The following is a 15,055-nucleotide window of genomic DNA, read 5'->3' as shown; positions in this document are numbered from 1 at the left end:
AAATCATACATTTGACCTACAGAGCTAGTATATAACAAACAATTCTGATACTCAAACTTCTCAAATTTTATTTATTTACTGCGTTTGTTGGAGAGAAATTTGTCCAAGAAGCTAAAAGATCAACAATATGCTACAAACAACATGACAAAGGCTGACATGCATAAAAGGGCTTGGACCCCGGTCATAACTGCTTTGCAGTTCTAGTTTTTTTTTTTTTGTTTTTGTTTTTTTGGAGGTGAGCAGCATGGACTAGAGGAGAGACTTTTCCAGAGATAGTGATCATCAGGCAGAGTGGCTGATGGCAGGTGAAGTTTTCTTTGGAGCATTGGTAGAAGATTGGTTCCTTAATTACTTCCAGATTCGAGGGTTCCTCCTGATGGCTGGTAATCTGAGGCACATGGGTAATCCACCTTGGCAAAAGAGACAGAAGGTAAGCTTAAAGCTTCTAGACAGAAAGTTTACTTAGCTTAGTTTACTATCATAAATGTAAGATTTTACTATTATATTATATACTATTATATAAATAGTACTATTGGTACAATACTATACTATATAAATATACTATTATATTTTACTATTTACTATTTTAGAAATTAATCTTGATTTGATGTTTCAATTTTCATTGCTTATGTTTAATTTTGTTTTCTGTTTCATTTTTATCTTTCTGCCATTTTTATACTGTTGATGATTGTACAGCACCTTGTGAATATGTCTGTGAAAAGTGTTTTATAAATAAAACTTTACTTACTTACTTACTTACTTTACTTACTTACTTTCTTACTTACTTACTTACTTACTTACTTTTACTTTTACTTTTACTTACTTACAGGAAAGCAGAAAACAGCCAAATCATCACATAATCATTCACACACATTCACACTGATGATGGTAAGCTAATACATTGTAGCCACAGCTGTCCTGGAGCTGACTGACATCTAAATATTAGTTTCATATAAAACTTTAAAAAAAAACTTTTTTTAAGTAGGAGGAGCTTTAAAATGCCCCTCATGATGCCACACCCCCTACTGTTCCAGAACCATTCCTTTGATTAAAAAAAATATCTGCAACAAATTACAAGCTATTTGGATCAATTTACTATGAGCTATTAGCTTTTATTCTGTGCTTTAATGGACTTGCAACAGGTTCAGGGTTCCACCTTGCTTGATGACTGAGAGACACCAGCTCCCCGTGAGCCAAAAAGAAAAACACAGGTAAAGAAATAGATGAATGGATCTCTTAATGATTAAACACTAAAATGTGTTCAATACACCTGCGTTATCTTGCTTTCAGTTTTGAATCCTGTCTTTCCCTACCTAAAACTCAGATTCGTCCAGGACTTGGAGGGAGACGCTGCAGACATAAATCAAGAAGACAAATGGCACAGAGAGTGTGCTATCAATTACCTTACAGTGAGTCTGCTGCTGTCTGACAACCCTGACATCTATACCATCGGACTGAATGTCTGTGCTGTGACTAAAAGCCATTTGACAGACCACATACAATCATTACAATATAATAGTTGACAGGAATCATTTTAGACACCAAGAGAAACACCTGGGCTCCATGTTCTGTTGCTCTGGTTAATCACTGCTCTCCAGACAGCTGCTAAATGCTGCTGCCTTAACAGGCTTAAAGACACCAAGTGAAACTGTTGTTTATGGACCATTGATGACTAGCTGCTAAAGCTAAGAGCTAACATGAATGCATGCTTGTGTGAGAATTTCCTGTCTGTGAATGACTGCAAAGTGTGGAGGCATGAGGTCAAAAGTAATAACCATCATCATTATCTCAAACCTTTTACACCTGGGATGTAGTATTATGACACAATTTAACCACAAATCTTTTCTAACTTTTGAAAACTTTCCTTATTAAATGGCTCAGTGGGATTTTTCTTTTAAATGACTCGACTTTGGACAAGTCTGAAACATGTCTGAGCAGACCCAGAAAACTCTGCTGTCTGTCTGTTAGCAGCAATATCTAGAGTGACCCCTGGCTACAGCTTAGATCTCCATGCTGCAGCTCGAGTGCCTCAAAGCAAGTCAGGCAGACCACCTGGGCTCTGCGTCACAGGGGAGAAGCCAAATCCACTAAGCCTGAATACATATTATCTGAATGCATAAGATCAGGCATACAAATGATTTATAAGTGCCTTCCAACCTACTAGGAGGTAAAGGAGGGACAATCTGCAGACAGTTTGGAACTGATAACCTCTGATAACGGCTAGGGCTGGGTATTGATTCAGTTTTATCAAATCGATTTGATTCAGTTCACAATTCTGTCATGATTTGTGTCTGTGCTTATGATTTATTCTAAGTTTTCTATCTTTCCCTCCTGTTGTCTTCCTCCTGTCTGCCTTTGCTCTAGCCCCGCCCACTCACACCTGATCCTCTTGTTTCTTCCCCAGGTGTTTCTTGTTTTAGCTCATTAGTTCTTCCTTTAGATTATGTCCTTTATCCTCAGTCTTTGTCAGATCATTGTTCTCTGTGTACTGTTGTCTCATGCCAAACCAAGAATCTTGTTTGCTGCCAAGTCAGCGCTTTTGTTTTTGTTGATTTAATAAACTTTTTATGCCACTCTCAGTCTTGCATCCTGGGGTTCAAACCAACCAAGGTCAACCGTAACAAATTCACAACGGTTCATGATTCGGTTTGATTTATTTTTAAATTAGTTAAAGATACCAAGCAGAAACACATTTATTTTGATATACAGTATAAGACATTCTTAAAGGAACTAAATTCTGCAAATAGAAACTAATTCTAACTTGGTGCATTGGTAAAATGATAAACATTAAGGGCAAACTTGTAAATTGGAGTTTAATCTTGAAAAAAACTGTCTCAAGTTACAAAGAGTTTAAACTAAAATGAATTGCAAGAGAAAGTGTTGCTGGATATATTAGTTTTTTAGAAACTAAGAGTAATTTTCTTGATCACTAAGAAGTGATGGGAATAAGGTTACAGGAGAAGTGGTGGGATAATATAAGTGTATATGAAAGGCAGCAGAAGAAAAGGGTCTTGATTTCTGCTCCTATTTATAAAAAAATATTAATTTCAAATAATAATAAACCAAATAAAAACTAAACAAAAAATTCAACTCCTCAAACAATAACTCATACAAATACAAATTAAACAATTTTATATTTCTTTAACAATTTTGCTTTGATCATTTTTTAAAGGAATTAATTGATCTAATGGGTTTATAATCATTTTCCAGATTATTCTACGGTATAGTCTTTTACAGCAGCCAGCTCACTTTGTCATACCAGGACAGCTGAAAAGACCTGTTACTTTTCTCCACCTTTTGCACCAAATTAATCTGAGGAGCTCATCAGCCCTGCTGTTTAACTCTAAGTTTTTCTTTGTAAGGAAAACTATCAAATGGCTTCACCAAAATCTGGTCCACAGTGTTCAAACTGTCTGACATTATGTGCAGCTTGCTAGCTGGGACTGGCGCGAGGCTAGAGTGAAGCGTGTCCGTCTGTGAGTGCTTTGTGACGGTGAAGGGGCTCAGCAGCTCCTGCTGGACAGAAGAAGTCAGAAAGAGTGACAGAAGTCTGTCTCCAAACACAAGCAGATACAAAACAACTACCAGAAATAGAAGTTTGATTTGTTACTAGTCGTTTTCAACAAAGAAAATGCTGCTAAAAGAATTAATAAAGTCTCCGGTTCAACTCAAAACAGAAACAAAACTAAAAACTGCTCCCACTGAACGTTTACACCAAAAGATCGCTGATTCGCTCATTTAGCTGTCAATCAAAAAGGGATCCAGGCTAAGACATATCAAGCAATCATCATGCAGAAGCTGAGTGTCCAAGCCAGCCGAGGCCAGCCCACTTCCCCATAGACCCCCAGAGACGCTGAGCGTCCAATGGGTGAGACAAAGCCCAGCGTTTATCCAATGACTCGTCTCGTTTCGCTGCATTCTTTGCATCACTAATGAGCTCTGTGGAAGCTCAGCGTCCACTGTTTAAAGCTCTGTGAAGCTGTGGGAATGAGCCGCCTCATTACCAGTGATAAAAAGCTGATTCCGAACAAAAGTTGAGTGCGTTGTAGTGCACATTTAGTCAATGACATGAACACAGAATAGTTTATATTTGATCTTTTTTTACATTTTAGGGGAAACTGAGCTTCCCTTGCAGTCTTAGAGCAGTCACCTCTGGTGTGTGTATGTGAAAAGCTCTCATGAATCTTGGCTAAGGTTTGATCTGCTGACATGCAGAGAATGTATAAAAGGCATGAGAGCTCTTTTTCGGGGTTCTCGTTCTTGGTTTGTTCTCTGTTAAGTTTGACTGTCTGAGAACCACGTAACTTCAATAAACTCCCTCATGCTGGCCATCAGCCAAGTGTCATCTGCATGTTAATGATCTAAAGAAACAACAACATGATAAATGCAGCAAACTAAGCTAAGTAAGACACGGTACACTCATCAGTGGTATGGAGAACCGCTGAGACCAATTAGTTCACCAGCCACTCAGGATCTGTAAGAAGTGACTGTTAACGAGTTAAATTTAAGCAGCTGGCTCTTCCTGGAAGGAGGAAAATTAAAATGGAAAGCAGTAGAAGAATAGACAATACAGAAATACAACTAAAATAATCTGAAATAGGTTCGACTCCCCGCCATGCCCACATGTCGTGGTGTCCTTGAGCAAGACACCTAACCCTAACTGCTCCCTGGGCGCCTCACATGGCTGCCTGCTGCTCCACTTGGGTGTGGATGGGTCAAATGTAGAGCACAAATTTCGTCTTTGTGTGGAAACATACACTGATGATCAATAAAGCACCTTTACCTTGGTCCACTTGTTTGGTCCGGACCAAAAGTGGACTTTATTTTTTTCATTTGGTGTGGTTTACATTCACATTGTACTTTTTTGCAAATGAACTATAAGTTGTAAACAAAGCCATGAGGTTGACGATCATTGCTCCCACTGGACAGAAAGGACGGGGTGGGGCTGAGCCACAGACCCAGAAGAAAACAAGGAAGTTCTGTGTGTTGCGGTTCTAATGTACACATTTATGCTGATAGTACAACTGTAATAGCATTTAAAATGTCAAAAGCAGGTAATTTAATGGTGGTTTCATGATGATATTCTAATTTTGGAGTGACATCAGTAAATGTGTCCCGCAATCCAAAGGAGACGAGGTGTTCTGCATGTTCTGACCCACAACATGCTGCAGCAGAGCTGCTAACAGGAGACGATGAAACAGGTTTGATTTCAGTTTATTTAGCTCAGCAATGGTGGCCTGTGAGGTCCAAAAAGGTGCATGTTTAATGCAGTTGGTTCGGTTAGAGTCCGGTCTGTATTCACACCAGAGGAGAACTGAAGTGAACCGCACCAGAGTTCGTTTGGAAACGGACCGAGACCACCTCAAAAAGCAAGTCTCGGTCCGGTTGTTTGATCCGCACCAGAGTTCGCATGAGTGTATTCACACCTGCAGAAAAGGTCCGGACCAACGCTGGAAACAACTCTGGTTCATTTAAAGTGGACCAAATTGTCAGGTCTGAATACGACCTTACACAAAGATGGACTGCTGCTGGAACGGGTGTCCAAATCAATGCAGGAGCACAGCTTCAACTGAGACAACGCAAATAACAACCAAACTTAAATGTCTGAAGAAAAGAATTCAACCATGTAAATAACCAACAGTCATAGTCATTGTGGGAAGATGGACTATTTTGACTTATGTTCAACTCATCCTGTTGCACTTTTAAGCAATATGGATGATTGCACACCAGCTGAGAGTGCCCAGCTTTTCCCCAACAAAACAAAGCAAAAACGAGGCATTCAACTGAGCTGCATGTATCGTAATCTCTACAGTTCTGTTCATTTTGTACTTTAATAATAATAAATCAATTTGTAGCCAGATAGTGTTTGGTCCAGTAAGGTTAGTACACAACCATTCTACACAGTAAACAGCTGATCTGGTGTCTGTTTAGCTCATGCTATGTAAGAAGCTAAAAAGGATTGTATGCATTAGCAGAAAACATCAAGATCAGGAGTCAAAGCCAGTCAGAAGACTGCAGAATTACACACAGCTTGCTCACTGGAATATGAGAAGCCATACCATTTCATATGCAAATGAAGCAATCAAATAGGAGTGTGGATAAATGAAGCTTTTCATTTAATCTTTTTTATCATAATCTTATCGTCTTTCTCCCCAAGCTTCCAGTTTTTGCTTCCATTTTCTTCTCGTCTGTTATAATTCAGAGTTGCGAAGTTTATCTGTCGTCAGATTTATTTTTTTGTTTCAGATAAGTGGAACAATTATGCGTATTTTAAAGGCTCCTGTCAATGTTTTAACACTATACAATAGATTTTAAGAACTCGTTCTTATATTTAAACCTAAAGTTTTGTGGAAATATACCACTAACAGCAACTACTGTATACCAGCTTTTTATATGAAACATTTTAAACAACCTTAAACTGTGAGAAAATTTAGTGTTCTTTTACTGAAAGCATGTCTAAACTGAGGCATTTTGGTGTTCTCGCCCCCTGCCTCCTGGACTTGGCACTGCGCTAATCACCCACACCTGCACCGAGTTTGGGTTCATCACCTCCAGGCTTTATAAGGCAGTGCTGGATTTCATCTCATCGCTGAAGCATCGCCTTTGTTTGGCATGAGCTCAGCCTGCTACCTGTTGTCTTCCTGAGAGATTATCTTTCCTGTGTTCTTGTTACTTACCTGTTTCCAGAAGCGACATCCAGCATGGTTACCTTCCGTCTTGGAACCCGAGCCAACTAACCAGGATCACATGCGCTGCCTCCCACGTCACACTGTAAATAAATCTGCACCTGTAAAATACTCACCCGTGGAAATTCACCTGTTGGACCTCCTCCTCCAAGTTACATCTCCTTCTCCAGCCCGTAAGCCACCTCTTCAACTACTTACCTGCTCAAAACCAATACTGGAAAATCTGCCTATTTCTCACCTCTGCAAAAACTCTGTTTCAGGTCCTGTCCCCAGATCCCAGCACCTGTGTTAATAAAATGACTTACCTTTTATATCTACCGTCTCAGTCTCTGTTTATCATTAGTACTTTCTCACGTCGACCTCCTCCTGAAAACCTGATAGAATGCTTCAGCCACGCCATATGTCCGTGAGCAATACTACTGATAATCAGACTCCTGGAGCCATTAATCAACCCGAATCCAAGATAATTGATCATGACCAACAATTAAATCAGTTATATGCCGAACAACAAGAAACCCGCGCTTTATTAGGCCAAATCACACAACGTATTGCTGCCCTTGATAATAAATTAAACTCCTCTTTTCCCACTAATCATGTCATTCCCCCAGCTGCCTCACCTCCTCCGCCTGCTATTTCTACTAGAGAACCAGACCTCCGACCTTCTGAGTTTTTTGATGGAGACATAAATCAGTGCGCCGGTTTTTTGCTTCAATGCTGGTTAGCTTATGCTCGTTCCCCTTCATTTTTTTCCACTCATTCTGCCCGAGTTAACCTACATTGTTTTTGCTTTGAAGGGAAAAGCCCTCAGATGGGCACAAGCCTTTTTGTCCGCTCATTCCTCAGACACTCTCACATCCCAGCTGTTCATTCAAGAGTTTCAACGTGTGTTTGACCATCCCTTCCAGCAGGAGGAGGCAGCGAAACATCTAATCAACTTGCGACAAGGAAATAAGTCCGCAGCTGAACATTCCATGGATTTTCGGATTATTGCTGAGGAGGCTGGTTGGGAAGAGCTCGCATTGAAAGGTATTTATGTAAATTCTTTATCAGAGCAACTAAAAGATCAATTGGCTTCCCGGGATGAACCTGGAAGCCTGGACAATTTAATCACCTTGTCCATATGAATTGATAGCAGATTAAAAGAGCGAAAGAGAGAGAACTACACCTCCCAGAATCCACGGTTTTCCATTTTCCCCATCAGTGGTGAGTCTACGCCTCCTCCCGCTACAGCTGCTATCAATCCCATCAAACCCATGCAGATTGGGCGCACACGTTTGTCTCCTGAGGAAAGACAAAGAAGATTCGCAGCTAAATTATGCATTTACTGTGGCAATAAGGGACATTTTGTTGCCACCTGCCCGCTGCGGGGAAATGGGTCGTCTCGTCAGTAGACCAAGGGAAGCTGACGAGACAGGACAATTTCTCCCCTAATTCTCTGTTTTTTCTTCACGCTACAGTAGTTTGTGGACAAAACAAACTACCAATTTAGGCTCTTGTGGACTCTGGTGCTGAACAAAACCTAATCTCGAGTGACTTAGTGGAACAACTGGAACTTCCGACCTCACCTCTCAATCCACCACACTCCGTGGCCAGTGTTACAGGACAACTCTTATCTCAAGTCAACAGACTCGTCCCCAGTTTACACATAATTGTGTCTGGCAACCATCATGATTTGGGTGAGTTCGTTGTCTTTGATTCTACCTCCCCACAACTTATTTTAGGTTTTCCATGGCTGGCTTTGCATAATCCTGTTATCATTTGGGAAGAAAAGAGGGTTGAGAGCTGGAGTACTTTTTGTTTACAACACTGTTTAAAGTCAGCTGTATCGGCCTCCGTTAAAGGGGAGGAACCTGTTGAAATGACTGATTTGTCTTCCTTACCTGAGGCTTACCATGATCTGGCATCTGTTTTTAGTAAAAACAAGGCACTTTCGTTACCCCCTCATTGACCATACGACTGCGCCATAGATTTAATACCAGATACATCATTGCTCTCCAGTCGTCTTTATAATCTCTCTGGCCCTGAAAAGGAGGTCATGAAAACATACATTGATGAATCTTTAGCTTCCGGTATCATTCGCCCATCCAAATCGCCGCTAGGGGCTGGATTTTTCTTTGTCTCCACAAAGGACAAAACTCACAGACCCTGCATAGATTGCCGAGGTCTCAACCAAATCACTGTAAAAAATAAATATCCCCTACCTCTGTTAGACTCTGTCCACGATCAGCTCCACTCTGCCGCCATCTTCACCAAACAGGATCTCCGTAATGCCTACCATCTTGTGCAGATAAAAGAGGGAGATGAGTGGAAGATGGCATTTAAGACCCCATTAGGTCATTTTGATTACTTGGTCATGCCTTTTGGTTTAACCAAAGCCCCAGCAGTTTTCCAAGCTTTGATCAATGATGTACTCAGAGATTTCCTTAATGTGTGTGTATTTGTTTACTTGGATGATATTCTCATTTTTTCCGTGACCTCCAACAACATGAGAAACATGTCAGAGCAGTTCTTCAGAGGCTTCATGAAAATCAACTCTACATAAAAGCAGAAAAAATGCGAGTTTCACATCTCATCAGTGGCCTTTTTAGGTTTCATTCTAGAGAAGGGTCAATTTAAAACAGACACTGAAAAGGTTCGAGCAGTTTCTGAGTGGCCAGTTCCAAATGACCGTAAACATTTACAACATTTCCTTGGTTTTGCCAACTTCTACAGACGGTTCATCAAAGACTACAGTCGCATCGCCGCACCTCTCAACCAACTTACCTCCACATCAAGGACCTTCTCCTGGACTCCCGAGGCAAAGAGCGCTTTTGGTGAGTTAAAGGCTTGTTTTTCTCAAGCACCGATTTTGTGCCATCCAGACCCACACAATGACAAAATGAGAACTACTGTAAGGCTGAGTCTAAAATGAGCAAACCCAGGAAGAACCACGGAGGCTAGTAGTAAAAATAATACTGCTTTATTTTTACAGGTGATATAAACAATGTCCAGGAGGTCAAACCGGGACCCAGAGAATCTGGAGAAGAGATACTGGTGAGTATGGAGCAGATAAGAGATGATGCTGGGTATTTAGTATGAGGAGAGTTATCTTGACTTACTGGGTTTTGAAGGTGAGTAGTACATAGGAGGAGGTACATAAATCCAGATGGTTAAATCCAGTAACGATAGTTCTTTGAAGCTGAGGCAGACAGGCAGCGAGCTTTAATTGTTTGAGATCCAGAGGAACATTCTTTGTATTGTTTCCACAGGGTGAGACCTGGAAACCAGAGACACAGGAGATGTTATGCCAAAGAGCAGGTAATTGAGAGACAAGAGAAAGTACTTGCGAGTACTTTCTCTTGTCTCTCAATTACCTGCTACTTGCGAGTAGCACATGGGGAGCTGAGGACGACAATACCCAAAGTACGTGACGATTCAGCGTTGACCTGCTGAAGACTGGAGTCTTAAGTAGCAGGTCAGGTCATCAGGTGAAATCAGTCTCAGGTGTGCTCTGCTGTCTGCCAATTAACTCATGAGGAGAGGTGAAACAGGAGGAGGTGGGTGAGGAAATCACCGAATGCTTCAGTACCCATTCCTCAGGAATCGCCTCCAGGCGATCTGGGTCTCTTGTCTGGGTGAGCTCTGTAAAAGGAAGAGATTAATGAAGGGTCCAAGATGGCGGACCTGGGGACCCATGACCTCTCTTCAGGGCCATAACCCTCCCAGTCCACGAGGTACTGGAACCCACGACCCCTGCGCCTCACATCGAGGAGTCGTCTTACAGAGTAGGCGGGTTGATTGTCGATGAGGCGGGGTGGCGGGGGAGAACTGGCTGGAGGGGAAAAAGAGATAGAAGTGATGGGTGTGATCTGGGACACGTGAAAAGTAGGGTGAATCCTCATAGCCGGGGGGAGCTTGAGGTGAACGGCAGAGGGGTTAATAACTTGGAGGATGGGATATGGGCCAATGAACTGTGGAGTTAGTTTCTTGGGGGTATCGTGGAGGTGAATGTCCTTGGTGGAGAGCCAAACCATCTGACCAGGGCTGTAGGACGGAGCTGAGGTGCGATGACGGTCGGAGAAGTGGCGATTCTGTTGGGCGGACCGTTGGAGAGCTGCCTGGGTCCAAGTCCAATACTTACGGCAACGGCGCAGGTGGTGTTGAACGGAGGGTACCAGGATTTCAGTCTCGAGATCAGGAAACAAGGGGGTGAGTAACCAAGAGAAGCTTCGAAGGAAGAAAGACCAGTGGATGAGGAGGTGTGGCAGTTATGAGCGTACTCCACCCAGGGGAGAAAAGTGGACCATGATGATGGTTTACTGTTAATGACGCACCTTAAGGCTGTCTCGAGCTCCTGGTTGCACCTCTCCGCCTGGCTGTTGGACTGCGGGTGGTACCCAGAGGTGAGGCTGGCCTTAGCTCCTAGGGCAGCACAGAAAGCCTTCCAGACCTGAGATATAAACTGCGGCCCTCGGTGTGAGACAATGTCCTGGGGGATGCCATGCAGCCGGAAAACATGTTGGACCATGAGTTGGGCAGTCTCGGAGGACGTTGGGAGTTTCGCCAGGGGGATGAAATGGGCTGCCTTGGAGAATCTGTCCACAATGGTGAGGATGGTTGTGTTGCCGTCAGAAGGGGGAAGACCAGTAACGAAGTCCACAGCAATGTGGGACCAGGGGCGGCTGGGGGTGGGTAGAGGCTGTAGGAGTCCTGAGGGTGGTTGGTTATTATTCTTGTTCTGGGCACAGAAAGTACAGGCAGACACAAACTCGGTAACTTCTTTGTTTAACGTGGACCACCAAAAATACTTCTTGGTGAATGACAGCATGCGGCTGACTCCAGGGTGGCAGGTAAAGCGGTGGTTGTGGACCCAATCCAATACTGTCTTAACCATAGTGGCAGGAACATACTTCTTTCCAGGGGGCATAGTGCTGGGGCCGGGATCAGCTCGCTGGGCCTCCTGGAGATCCTTTTCAAGGTCCCAGACGAGTGTACCTACAAAACAGGAGGAAGGGAGAACAGGAGAGCCAGAGGAGGGTTCATCTGAGGGTGAGAATTGGTGTGAGAGGGCGTCAGGTCTGACATTCTTAGATCAATAGAATAACAGATAGAACAATGCATGTTGCTACCACGACACTAGCGCTCATCATCAGCCATCAGGGGAGACGTTGGCATCTTATCGAGGCTTTCAAGTGACAAGCCCCTTATACGTACGTGGGAGCAGCTATGTATGCTGTGTTTTGGGGAAAATGTATTCAGTGAGTGTAATACTTTCTTTTACTACTTCGGTGATTTCACTACTGCTTTTACATCATGTTATCTTCTTCGTTGTCTTTTCGCCAGTAGAAACAGCCGTTTCTTGATCACGTGACTCCTGTGATGCGAAAAAAGTGTTTCCATTGCAGTTTTGCAAAATACATCAATTTCGATACGGCTGAAAAACCACATCTTCCTAGCGCAAAAACATTTTGTCGAAAAATGTAATAAATTCTTTTTCAAAATTGAGCAAATTTATTTTCGAAATTCTAATTTGATTTCATGGTCAATGGCAGCTAGTGATCCACCATCCGCCCCAATGCCAGGCTGGTAGGCGAACTGCAGCAGAGCCAAAGAAGATGTCACCTCATGGCGTCTTTAACCTGGTTTAGGACCACCCTCTCCAGGGTCTTCGTTACATATGATGTCAGGGCTACAGGCCTGTAGCTGCTGAGGTTTTTTGGGTGATTAGTCTTTGGTACTGGTATCACACAGGAGGTCTTCCACATTTGTAGTAATTTCCACCCACACATTTTACTGAGAGATGTATAAATGTAGGAAAATATGAAAATAAATGTCACTCGTTATTTCTTCATTGCTACCTATTCCTATAATGACAAACATTTTCCTTCTTCAGGTCTGTCATGTTTTATGATAATTTGTCCTAACTACTGAAACAGAGTTGATAAAAACATCAGAATATGTCAGCCTGACAGCTGTGTCATGCTGAGGTTGTTAATATTTACTCACTGGAACCATGTGGTGTTGGTTTAAAGCTAATCTAAAGGTCTTCCTCCAACACTGGAGATGCACACTGGGTGCAAAATGGAGATCCTGCTGAGACCTATTCAACACACACACACACACACACACACACACACACACACACACACACACACACACTCCAGCTGCAGTTAGTTACTCAGCACAAGAGTCAAACAACAGCAGGCCAACATCCCAGGGGAGACAAACAGATCGACCATTCACGAAGGTGAGATAAGGCTTCAGGTCCGTACCATCTTAGCATCTCGTCCACGCATGGTCCCTCTGGTTCTGAAGAATCGATGGTACCCTGATTCTGGCCCATTAATTTTCTGTCATAACCTAACAATGAAAATAAAACAACTTTCTCAAAGTTGCCGGACGGCCGTCCTCTTATTACTTGCCACAAATCTAAAACTCTGCGTTCGCAACGCGTACCAGCTGTCGCCTGCTAGCTGCAAGGCAAACTAGAGATTAGCCGCTAAGCTAAGCCTCTTAAATGAGTTTTGGACAGTTAAAGAGCTCTTGGTACAACTAACATGTTTTGTTTTTAATGAGCTCTAGGTGCTGCAAACATGTTTTGTTTTGACTAACAGTGATTTAATAAGTCTGACCAAGTGACTTCTTTAGTACTTTAAAGGTTTGTATTTGGAGGCATTTTGAAGCTCCATTAAAGTACCTGTAGTTTTATTTTGGTTTGTTTTTAAGTGTGGTTTAGACTGACTTTTGGCTATTTTTTGGTTATTTATGTACTTGGCCCAATCAAATTTTGTCGTCTTTGTTAAATCAAGTTTGTTAAACTTTTTAATTGGGCAACCAGTGTATTTTGTTTGGTTTGAGGACCCACTTTTGTCATAATAAACCTTATTTTTTACAAACCCATTTTCTCTGGACACATTTTATGTTGCCACCCCGAACCTCCTAGACTTGGGGTCGTAACACTTACCAGAGGGAGATCTTCTGGTCTCAGCCCGTGGAGCTCCAGCATGGACGTATCCGTGATGCAAAATTGTTGTGGAAATCTTTATTTAAGCAAAACAGAAACACGTGGTCCAAAAATAAAAAGTATTCTGTGAATGGTCAACAGGATTTATCGCAATTGCAAGATGCACACCATGTCACACAGGACAGTGGTACGTAGAATGTGTGCCCTGAGGCAATGTCAAATACAGTACACACATTTATACAGAATGTTATCCAAACAGAAAATAAACATCTTTCCTGGTGCCGAAGCTGGGCCAAGGAGAGAATGATGTTTGATCAACAGCAACAAGAATGATTACTTCTAACAGATATTGTCCTGATCTTGAAACACATCGTCTGAGAGAAAACAGAAGATAAAAAAGTGGAATCATAAAAGATGACATTTTAAGGTAAGCAAAAGAGGTCACTGCCGCTTGGCCTGAGAAGAATGTAGGACTTTAAAAGATAAGTTATTTTTCCAGGACACTGCGCAAGCAGATCTCCATTTACGCTCGCTGAAATCATTATTTCCCTCTCGCGGGTATGATTGTTGCTTGCTTGGATTTGAATTTGCACACGTGCGATCTTGTTTTCTCTCGCGAGAATTACAGCACGATAATGCCACCATATTTAGCCCCCTGTGCCTCTTTTCATCTGTCTGTTCACCTTATGAGATTATTTAAGTAATGAAGGCCTGTGATTCCAACAAAACTAACAGTTGGTCACTACTGAATGGTGATGGGGGACATCAGTGACAGTTGGCATTGAGTTCTATCTTGTTTAGTTTAGTTAATTTAGTGTAGAGTAGAGTAGTGTAGTGTAGTACTGTTGTTTCTTCAGTAAACTTAAACGTGATTCTGATGAAATTGAAATAAAGTGTGCATACTAAGCTGTATAAAACCAATAAAATTTTTAAAACAAAATATGATGAACATAAAACATTTTCTTTTTAAATTGATCTATTAAGATAAAAGAAAAATGCATAGTTTATTTTAAGTGCAGAGACATTTTTAAATTACTACTTTTGTTTTCTTTAGATAAATTGAGTGATTTATGTATTATGATCCAGCATCAGTGATCTCACTTTGTTCTGCTCTAATTTTCTGTTGACTTCTCCCCTGTGGATAACCTCCCAATTGTGGTAATTAACTCAGCAGTATTGCTTCAGAAAATCTAGTCAAAATGAAGACTGGAAATTGCTGACATGAGTTAATATTGTTAATGGTCAGCTTTGAGACGTCCCTGCCTCATTATAATTCCTCTCTTGATCCCCTATCTGAAAGTCCCAGTTCCTGGAGAGCGTTTTCTAAATTAAATACTGGATCAGAACAGATGAGAAGGCAAAAAAGACATGGTATATATATGTGTGTGTGTGTGTGTGTGTGTGTGTGTGTGTGTGTGTGTGTGTG

The 15,055-nt window shown here is 41.9% G+C and overlaps 1 long non-coding RNA gene across 1 annotated transcript; it reads right to left on the bottom strand.

Moving 5' to 3' along the window:
- Positions 1–50: 50 nt before the first annotated feature.
- On the bottom strand, positions 51–13,057 carry LOC106535602 (uncharacterized). Its single transcript, XR_001312458.1, has 2 exons — positions 12,938–13,057; positions 51–410 (listed from the first exon to the last, which is right to left on the bottom strand). It is a non-coding gene; the product is annotated as an uncharacterized LOC106535602 (long non-coding RNA).
- Between the last annotated feature and the right edge of the window lie 1,998 nt (positions 13,058–15,055).

This window comes from Austrofundulus limnaeus, unplaced genomic scaffold (assembly GCF_001266775.1).
Source record: "Austrofundulus limnaeus strain Quisiro unplaced genomic scaffold, Austrofundulus_limnaeus-1.0 Scaffold1503, whole genome shotgun sequence".
NCBI lineage: Eukaryota > Metazoa > Chordata > Actinopteri > Cyprinodontiformes > Rivulidae > Austrofundulus > Austrofundulus limnaeus.
Note: the sequence above shows the minus strand (reverse complement) of the source record. Positions and strands in the feature narration are given on the sequence as shown.